The sequence below is a fragment of the Scyliorhinus torazame genome, chromosome 5 (genome assembly GCF_047496885.1).
Source record: "Scyliorhinus torazame isolate Kashiwa2021f chromosome 5, sScyTor2.1, whole genome shotgun sequence".
NCBI lineage: Eukaryota > Metazoa > Chordata > Chondrichthyes > Carcharhiniformes > Scyliorhinidae > Scyliorhinus > Scyliorhinus torazame.
In genome coordinates this window covers 7379078-7389649 of record NC_092711.1, presented here as the reverse complement: position 1 = coordinate 7389649, position 10572 = coordinate 7379078, and the positions used below count along the sequence as shown (strand labels likewise).

General features: G+C 51.0%; 1 long non-coding RNA gene across 1 annotated transcript in view; it reads right to left on the bottom strand.

Annotated features, from left to right (window-relative positions):
• Nucleotides 1–231: 231 nt before the first annotated feature.
• Nucleotides 232–10572, bottom strand: part of LOC140422630 (uncharacterized) — a 33411-nt gene continuing 23070 nt past the window's right edge. Inside the window, exon 3 of the long non-coding RNA XR_011947526.1 lies at nucleotides 232–350. This is a non-coding gene — a long non-coding RNA (uncharacterized lncRNA). The remainder of the gene's footprint in view (nucleotides 351–10572) is intronic.

The following is a 10572-nucleotide window of genomic DNA, read 5'->3' as shown; positions in this document are numbered from 1 at the left end:
GTCAGTACTGAGGGAGTGCTGCACTGTCAGAGGGTCAGTACTGAGGGAGTGCCGCACTGTCAGAGGGTCAGTACTGAGGGAGAGCCGCAATGTCAGAGGGCCAGTACTGAGGGAGCGCCGCACTGTCGAGACGATGATGTCGGGCACATTCCAAGTCTCCCGTCACCAAACAGACCTTTCCGTGCCTGGGGAGGCCACGCCTCCGCCAACACCAGCGCCACTCACTTCTTGATGGAGTTGGTGATCAGTAGATGCGCATCCTGTCGCTCGTCGAGGAGGAACATGGCGCCGAGATAGCCAACTCGCTTGTCCGTGAACTTGGGCGAGGCGATGAGCTTCAGGCACTCCATCTACACGGAGGAGGCAAGATTACACAAATGAAATTAGAGTGGACGATGAGAGAGAGCGAGAGAGAACAGAGGTAACCTCTGGACCAATGTGTGGTAATGCATTTTGGAAGGTCTAATGCAGGTAGGGAATATACAGTGAATGGTAGAACCCTTAAGAGTATTGAAAGTCAGAGAGATCTAGGAGTACAGGTCCACAGGTCACTGAAAGGGGCGACACAGGTGGAGAAGGTAGTCAAGAAGGCTTACGGCATGCTTGCCTTCATTGGCCGGGGCATTGAGTATAAGAATTGGCAAGTCATGTTGCAGCTGTATAGAACCTTAGTTAGGCCACACTTGGAGTATAGTGTTCAATTCTGGTCGCCACACTACCAGAAGGATGTGGAGGCTTTAGAGAGGGTGCAGAAGAGATTTACCAGAATGTTGCCCGGTATGGAGGGCATTAGCTATGAGGAGCAGTTGAATAAACTCGGTTTGTTCTCACTGGAACGACGGAGGTTGAGGGGCGACCTGATAGAGGTCTACAAAATTATGAGGGGCACAGACAGAGTGGATAGTCAGAGGCTTTTCCCCGGGGTAGACGGGTCAATTACTAGGGGGCAGAGGTTTAAGGTGAGAGGGGCAAGGTTCAGAGGAGATGTACGAGGCAAGTTTTTTACGCAGAGGGTAGTGGGTGCCTGGAACGCGCTAGCGGAGGAGGTGGTGGAAGCAGGGACGATAGTGACAAATACATTTGTCAAGATGCCCCTTAAACGCCCAGTGGTCCAGATAACGGAAATCCTCAGTCCTACACCAGTTGCCTGTTCAGCCCCCATCACAAAGCTTCAACTGCCTGGCCAATCATTTCAGGATTAATAGCTCCAAACCTTTCTGAAAATATTTAGCAATCCTCTGGCATCGAGCCTGTTTCTAGGGAACGCTGTCAGATTATCACAAATTTCCACTGCTAATTCCCTCGGGAAAGTTGGACGAATTTGTTCCGATCTCAGTGCCTTCGACCACCATTCACTTTCCCAGTTTACATTCTGGGGAGTTTCACTGGGACAGTGTAGAGGGAGCTTTACTCTGTATCTAACCCCGTGCTGTACCTGTCCTGGGAGTGTTTGATGGGGACAGTGTAGAGGGAGCTTTACTCTGTATCTAACCCTGTGCTGTACCTGTCCTGGGAGTATTTGATTGGGATAGTGTAGAGGGTGCTTTACTCTGTATCTAACCCCGTGCTGTACCTGTCCTGGGAGTGTTTGATGGGGACAGTGTAGAGGGAGCTTTACTCTGTATCTAACCCCGTGCTGTACCTGTCCTGGGAGTGTTTGATGGGGACAGTGTAGAGGGAGCTTTACGCTGTATCTAACCCCGTGCTGTACCTGTCCTGGGAGTGTTTGATGGGGACAGTGTAGAGGGAGCTTTACTCTGTATCTAACCCCGTGCTGTACCTGTCCTGGGAGTGTTTGATGGGGACAGTGTAGAGGGAGCTTTACTCTGTATCTAACCCCGTGCTGTACCTGTCCTGGGAGTGTTTGATGGGGACAGTGTAGAGGGAGCTTTACTCTATCTAACCCCGTGCTGTACCTGTCCTGGGAGTGTTTGATGGGGACAGTGTAGAGGGAGCTTTACTCTGTATCTAAACCTGCGCTGTACCAGTCCTGGGAGTGTTTGATGGGGACAGTGTAGAGGGAGCTTTACTCTGTATCTAACCCCGTGCTGTACCTGTCCTGGGAGTGTTTGATGGGGACAGTGTAGAGGGAGTTTTACTCTGTATCTAACCCCGTGCCGTACCTGTCCTGGGAGTGTTTGATGGGGACAGTGTAGAGGGAGCTTTACTCTGTATCTAACCCCGTGCTGTACCTATCCTGGGAGTGTTTGATGGGGACAGTGTAGAGGGAGCTTTACTCTGTATCTAACCACGTGCTGTACCTGTGCAGGGAGTGTTTGATGGGGGCAGTGTAGAGGGAGCTTTACTCTGTATCTAACCCCGTGCTGTATCTGTCCTGGAAGTGTTTGATGGGGACAGTGTAGAGGGAGCTTTATTCTGTATCTAACCCCGTGCTGTACCCGTCCTGGGAGTGTTTGATTGGGACAGTGTAGAGGGTGCGTTACTCTGTATCTAACCCCGTGCTGTTCCTGTACTGGGAGTGTTTGATGGGGACAGTGTAGAGGGAGCTTTACTCTGTATCTAACCCCGTGCTGGATCTGTCCTGGGAGTGTTTGATGGGGACAGTGTAGAGGGAGCTTTACTCTGTATCTAATCCCGTGCTGTACCAGTCCTGGGAGTGTTTGATGGGGACAGTGTAGAGGGAGCTTTACTCTGTATCTAACTCCGTGCTGTATCTGTCCTGGGAGTGTTTGATGGGGAGAGTGTAGAGGAGTTTTACTCTGTATCTAACCCCGTGCTGTACCTGTCCTGGGAGTGTTTGATGGGGACAGTGTAGAGGGAGCTTTACTCTGTATCTAACCCCGTGCTGTATCTGTCCTGGGAGTGTTTGATGGGGACAGTGTCGAGGGAGCTTTACTCTGTATCTAACCCCGTGCTGTACCTGTCCTGGGAGTGCTTGATGGGGACAGTGTAGAGGGAGCTTTACTCTGTATCTAACCCCGTGCTGTACCTGTCCTGGGAGTGTTTGATGGGACTGTGTAGAGGGAGCTTTACTCTGTATCTAACCCCGTGCTGTACCTGTCCTGGGAGAGTTTGATGGGGACAGTGTGGAGGGAGCTTTACTCTGTATCTAATACCGTGCTGTACCTGTCCTGGGAGTGTTTGATGGGGACAGTGTAGAGGGAGCTTTACTCTGTATCTAACCGCGTGCTGTACCTGTCCTGGGAGTGTTTGATGGGGACAGTGTCGAGGGAGCTTTACTCTGAATCTAACCCCGTGCTATACCTGTCCTGGGAGTGTTTGATGGGGACAGTGTAGAGGGAGCTTTACTCTGTATCTAACCCTGTGCTGTACCTGTCCTGGGAGTGTTTGATGGGGACAGTCCAAAGAAAGTTTACTCTGTATCTAACCCCGTGCTGTACCTGTCCTCGGAGTATTTGATGGGGACAGTGCAGAGGGAGCATTACTCTGTATATAACCCCATGCTAGAACAACAAAGAAATGTGCAGCACAGGAACAGGCCCTTCGGCCCTCCAAGCCCGTGCCGACCATGCTGCCCGACTAAACTACAATCTTCTACACTTCCTGGGTCCGTATCCCTCTATTCCCATCCTATTCATGTATTTGTCAAGATGCCCCTTAAATGTCACTATCGTCCCTGCTTCCACCACCTCCTCCGGTAGCCAGTTCCAGGCACCCACTACCCTCTGCGTAAAAAACTTGCCTCGTACATCTCCTCTAAACCTTGCCCCTCTCACCTTAAACCTATGCCCCCTAGTAATTGACCCCTCTACCCTGTTGAAAAGCCTCTGACTATCCACTCTGTCTATGCCCCTCATAATTTTGTAGACCTCTATCAGGTCGCCCCTCAACCTCCTTCGTTCCAGTGAGAACAAACCGAGTTTATTCAACCGCTCCTCACAGCTAATGCCCTCCATACCAGGCAACATTCTGGTAAATCACTTCTGCACCCTCTCTAAAGCCTCCACATCCTTCTGGTAGTGTGGCGGCCAGAATTGAACACTATACTCCAAGTGTGGCATAACTAAGGTTCTATACAGCTGCAACATGACTTGCCAATTCTTATACTCAATGCCCCGGCCAATGAAGGCAAGTATGCCGTATGCCTTCTTGACTACCTTCTCCACCTGTGTTGCCCCTTTCAGTGACCTGTGGACCTGTACTCCTAGATCTCTCTGACTTTCAATACTTTTGAGGGTTCTACCATTCACTGTATATTCCCTACCTGTATTAGACCTTCCAAACTGCATTGCCTCACATTTGTCCGGATTAAACTCCATCTGCCATCTCACCGCCCAAGTCTCCAAACAATCTAAATCCTGCTGTATCCTCTGACAGTCCTCATCGCTATCCGCAATTCCACCAACCTTTGTGTCGTCTGCAAACTGACTAATCAGACCAGTTACATTTTCCTCCAAATCATTGATATATACTCCAAACAGCAAAGGTCCCAGCACTGATCCCTGCGGAACACCACTGGTCACAGCCCTCCAATTAGAAAAGCATCCCTCCATTGCTACTCTCTGCCTTCTATGGCCTAGTCAGTTCTGTATCCACCTTGCCAGCTCACCCCTGATCCCGTGTGACTTCACCTTTTGTACTAGTCTACCATGAGGGACCTTGTCAAAGGCCTTACTGAAGTCCATATAGACAACATCCACTGTCCTACCTGCATCAATCATCTTTGTGACCTCCTCGAAAAACTCTATCAAGTTAGTGAGACACGACCTCCCCTTCACAAAACCATGCTGCCTCTCACTAATACGTCCATTTGCTTCCAAATGGGAGTAGATCCTGTCTCGAAGAATTATCTCCAGTAATTTCCCTACCACTGAAGTAAGGCTCACCGGCCTGTAGTTCCCTGGATTATCCTTGCTACCCTTCTTAAACAGAGGAACAACATTGGCTATTCTCCAGTCCTCCGGGATATCCCCTGAAGACAGTGAGGATCCAAAGATTTCTGGCAAGGCCTCAGCAATTTCCTCTCCAGCCTCCTTCAGTATTCTGGGGTAGATCCCATCAGGCCCTGGGGACTTATCTACCTGTCCTGGGAGTGTTTGATGGGGACAGTGTAGAGAGAGCTTTACTCTGTATCTAACCCCGTGCTGTCCCTGTCCTGGGAGTGTTTGATGGGTACAGTGCAGAGGGAGCTTTACTCTGTATCTAACCCCGTTCTGTACCTGTCCTGGGAGTGTTTGATGGGGACAGTGTAGAGGGAGCTTTACTCTGTATCTGACCCCGTGCTGTACCTGTCCTGCGAGTGTTTGATGGGGAACATGTAGAGGGAGCTTTACTCTGTATCTAACCCCGTGCTGTACCTGTCCTGGGAGTGTTTGATGATGACAGTGTAGAGGGAGCTTTACTCTGTATCTAACCCCGTGCTGTAACTGTCCTGGGAGGGTTTGATGATGACAGTGTAGAGGGAGCTTTACTCTGTATCTAACCCTGTGCTGTACCTGTCCTGGGAGTGTTTGATGGGGACAGTGTAGAGGGAGCTTTACTCTGTATCTAAACCTGTGCTGTACCTGTCCTGGGAGTGTTTGATGGGGACAGTGTTGAGGGAGATTTACTCTGTCTCTAACCCCGTGCTGTATCTGTCCTGGGAGTGTTTGATGGGGACAGTGTAGATGGAGCTTTACTCTGTATCTAACCCTTTGTTGTACCTGTCCTGGGAGTGTTTCATGGGGGGCAGTGTAGAGGGAGCTTTACTCTGTATCTAACCCCATGCTGTACCTGTCCTGGGAGTGCTGAATGGGGCCAGTTTAGAGGGTGCTTTACTCTGTATCTAACCCCGTGCTGTACCTGTCCCTGGGAGTGTTTGATGGGGGACAGTGTAGAGGGAGCTTTACTCTGTATCTAACCCCGTGCCGTACCTGCCCTGGGTGTGTTTGATGGGTGACAGTGTAGAGGGAGATTTACTCTGTATCTAACCCCGTGCTGTACCTGTCCTGGGAGTATTTGATGGGTGACAATGTAGAGGGAGCTTTACTCTGTATCTAACCCTGTGCTGTACCTGTCCTGGGAGTGTTTGATGGGTGACAGTGTAGAGGGAGTTTTACTCTGTATCTAACCCCGTGCTGTAACTGTCCTGGGAGTGTTTGATGGGTGACAGTGTAGAGGGAGCTTTACTCTGTATCTAACCCCGTGCTGTACCTGTCCTGGGGTTGTTTGATGGAGACAGTGCAGAGGGAGGTTTACTCTGTATCTAACCCCGTGCTGTACCTGTCCTGGGATTGTTTGATGGGGACAGTGTAGAGCGAGGTTTACTCTGTATCTAACCCCGTGCTGTACCTGTCCTGGGATTGTTTGATGGGGACAGTGTAGAGGGAGGTTTACTCTGTATCTAACCCCGTGCTGTACCTGTCCTCGGAGTGTTTGATGGGAACAGTGTAGAGGGAGCTTTACCCTGTATCTAACTCCGTGCTGTGCCTGTCCTGGGAGTGTTTGATGGGGACAGTGTAGAGGGAGGTTTACTCTGTATCTAACCCCGTGCTGTACCTGTCCTGGGAGAGTTTGATGGGGACAGTGTAGAGGGAGCTTTACTCTGTATCTAACCCCGTCCTGTACCTTTCCTGGGAGTGTTTGATGGGGACAGTGTAGAGGAAGCTTTACTCTGTATCTAACCCCATGCTCTACCTGACCTGGGAGTGTTTGATGGGGACAGTGTAGAGGGAGATTTACTCCGTATCTAACCCTGTGCTGTATCTGTCCTGGGAGTGTTTGATGGGGACAGTGTAGAGGGAGCTTTACTCTGTATCTAACCCCATGCTGTATCTGTCCTGGGAGTGTTTGATGGGGACAGTGTAGAGGGAGCTTTACTCTGTATCTAACCCCGTGCTGCACCTGTCCTGGGAGTGTTTGATGGGGACAGTGTAGAGGGAGTTTTATTCTGTATCTAACCCCGTGCTGTACCTGTTCTGGGAGTGTTTGACGGGGACAGTGTAGAGGGAGCTTTACTCTGTATCTAACCCTGAGCTGTACCTCTCCTGGGAGTGTTTGATGGGGACAGGGTAGGGGGAGATTTACTCTGTATCTAACTCCGTGCTGTACCTGTCCTGGGAGTGTTTGATGGGGACAGTGTAGAGGGAGCTTTACTCTGTATCTAACCCCGTGCTGTACCTGTCCTGGGAGTATTTGATGGGGACAGTGTAGAGGGAGCTTTACTCTGTATCTAACCCCGTGCTGTACCTGTCCTGGGAGTGTTTGATGGAGACGGTGTAGAGGGAGCTTTACTCTGTATCTAACCCCGTGCTGTACCTGTCCTGGGAGTATTTGACGGGGACAGTGTAGAGGGAGCTTTACTCTGTATCTAACCCCGTGCTGTACCTGTCCTGGGAGTGTTTGGTGGGGACAGTGTAGAGGGAGCTTTACTCTGTATCTAATCCCGTACTGTACCTGTCTTGGGAGTGGTTGATGGGGACAGTGTAGAGGGAGCTTTACTCTGTATCTAACCCCGTGCTGTACCTGTCCTGGGAGTGTTTGATGGGGACTGTGTAGAGTGAGCTTGGCTCTGTATCTAACCCCGTGCTGTACCTGGCCTGGGAGTGTTTGATGGGGACAGTGTAGAGGGAGCTTTACTCTTATCGAACCCCGTGCTGTACCTGTCCTGGGAGTGTTTGATGGGGACAGTGTAGAGGGAGCTTTACTCTGTATCTAACCCCGTGCTGTACCTGTCCTGGGAGTGTTTGATGGGGACAGTGTAGAGGGAGCTTTGCTCTGTATCTAACCCCATGCTGTACCTGTCCTGGGAGTGTTTGATGGGGACAGTGCAGAGGGAGCTTTACTCTGTATCTAACCCCGTGCTGTACGTGTCCTGGGAGCGTTTGATGGAGACGGTGTAGAGGGAGCTTTACTCTGTATCTAACCCCGTGCTGTACCTGTCCTGGGAGTATTTGACGGGGACAGTGTAGAGGGAGCTTTACTCTGTATCTAACCCCGTGCTGTACCTGTCCTGGGAGTGTTTGGTGGGGACAGTGTAGAGGGAGCTTTACTCTGTATCTAATCCCGTACTGTACCTGTCTTGGGAGTGGTTGATGGGGACAGTGTAGAGGGAGCTTTACTCTGTATCTAACCCCGTGCTGTACCTGTCCTGGGAGTGTTTGATGGGGACTGTGTAGAGTGAGCTTGGCTCTGTATCTAACCCCGTGCTGTACCTGGCCTGGGAGTGTTTGATGGGGACAGTGTAGAGGGAGCTTTACTCTTATCGAACCCCGTGCTGTACCTGTCCTGGGAGTGTTTGATGGGGACAGTGTAGAGGGAGCTTTACTCTGTATCTAACCCCGTGCTGTACCTGTCCTGGGAGTGTTTGATGGGGACAGTGTAGAGGGAGCTTTGCTCTGTATCTAACCCCATGCTGTACCTGTCCTGGGAGTGTTTGATGGGGACAGTGCAGAGGGAGCTTTACTCTGTATCTAACCCCGTGCTGTACGTGTCCTGGGAGCGTTTGATGGGGTGACAGTGTAGAGTGAGCTTTACTCTGTATCTAACCCCGTGCTGTACCTGTCCTGGGAGTGTTTGATGGGAACAGTGTAGAGGGAGCTTTACTCTGTATCTAACCCCGTGCTGTACCTGTCCTGTGAGTGATTGATGGGGACAGTGTAGCGGGAGCTTTACCCTGTATCTAACTCCGTGCTGTACCTGTCCTGGGAGTGTTTGATGGGGACAGTGTAGAGGGAGGTTTACTCCGTATCTATCCCCGTGTTGTACCTGTCCTGGGAGAGTTTGATGGGGACAGTGTAGAGGGAGATTTACTCTGTATCTAACCCCGTGCTGTACCTATCCTGGGAGTGGTTGATGGGGACAGTGTAGAGGGAGCTTTACTCTGTATCTAACCCCGTGCTGTACCTGTCCTGGGAGTGTTGGTGGGGACAGTGTCGAAGGAGCTTTACTCTGTATCTAACCCCGTGCTGTACCTGCCCTGGGAGTGTTTGATGGGGACAGTGTAGAGGGAGCTTTACTCTGTATCTAACCCCGTGCTGTACCTGTCCTGGGAGTGTTTGATGGGGACTGTGTAGAGTGAGCTTGGCTCTGTATCTAACCCCGTGCTGTACCTGACCTGGGAGTGTTTGATGGGGACAGTGTAGAGGGAGCTTTGCTCTGTATCTAACCCCGTGCTGTACCTGTCCTGGGAGTGTTTGATGGGGACAGTGTAGAGGGAGCTTTGCTCTGTATCTAACCCCATGCTGTACCTGTCCTGGAAGTGTTTGATGGAGACAGTGTAGAGGGAGCTTTACTCTGTATCTAACCCCGTGCTGTACCTGTCCTGGGAGTGTTTGATGGGGACAGTGCAGAGGGAGCTTTACTCATTATCTAACCCCGTGCTGTACGTGTCCTGGGAGCGTTTGATGGGTGACAGTGTAGAGGGAGCTTTACTCTGTATCTAACCCCGTGCTGTACCTGTCCTGGGATTGTTTGATGGGGACAGTGTAGAGGGAGGTTTACTCTGTATCTAACCCCGTGCTGTACCTGTCCTGGGAGTGTTTGATGGGAACAGTGTAGAGGGAGCTTTACTCTGTATCTAACCCCGTGCTGTACCTGTCCTGTGAGTGTTTGATGGGGACAGTGTCGAGGGAGCTTTACCCTGTATCTAACTCCGTGCTGTACCTGTCCTGGGAGTGTTTGATGGGGACAGTGTAGAGGGAGGTTTACTCCGTATCTATCCCCGTGTTGTACCTGTCCTGGGAGAGTTTGATGGGGACAGTGTAGAGGGAGCTTTACTCTGTATCTAACTCCGTGCTGTACCTATCCTGGGAGTGGTTGATGGGGACAGTGTAGAGGGAGCTTTACTCTGTATCTAACCCCGTGCTGTGCCTGTCGTGGGAGTGTTTGATGGGGACAGTGTAGAGGGAGCTTTACTCTGTATCTAACCCCGTGCTGTACCTGTCCTGGGAGTGTTTGATGGTGACGGTGTAGAGGGAGCTTTACTCTGTATCTAACCCCGTGCTGTACCTGTCCTGGGAGTGTTTGACGGGGACAGTGTAGAGGGAGCTTTACTCTGTATCTAACCCTGTATTGTACCTGTCCTGGGAGTGTTTGGTGGGGACAGTGTAGAGGGAGCTTTACTCTGTATCTAATCCCGTACTGTACCTGTCCTGGGAGTGTTTGATGGGGACAGTGTAGAGGGAGCTTTACTCTGTATCTAACCCCGTGCTGTGCCTGACCTGGGAGTGTTTGATGGGGACAGTGTAGAGGGAGCTTTACTCTGTATCTAACCCCGTGCTGTACCTGTCCTGGGAGTGTTTGATGGGGACAGTGTAGAGGGAGCTTTGCTCTGTATCTAACCCCATGCTGTACCTGTCCTGGGAGTGTTTGATGGGGACAGTGCAGAGGGAGCTTTACTCTGTATCTAACCCCGTGCTGTACGTGTCCTGGGAGCGTTTGATGGGTGACAGTGTAGAGTGAACTTTGCTCTGTATCTAACCCCGTGCTGTACCTGTCCTGGGAGTGTTTGATGGGGACAGTGTAGAGGGAGCTTTGCTCTGTATCTAACCCCATGCTGTACCTGTCCTGGAAGTGTTTGATGGAGACAGTGTAGAGGGAGCTTTACTCTGTATCTAACCCCGTGCTGTACCTGTCCTGGGAGTGTTTGATGGGGACAGTGCAGAGGGAGCT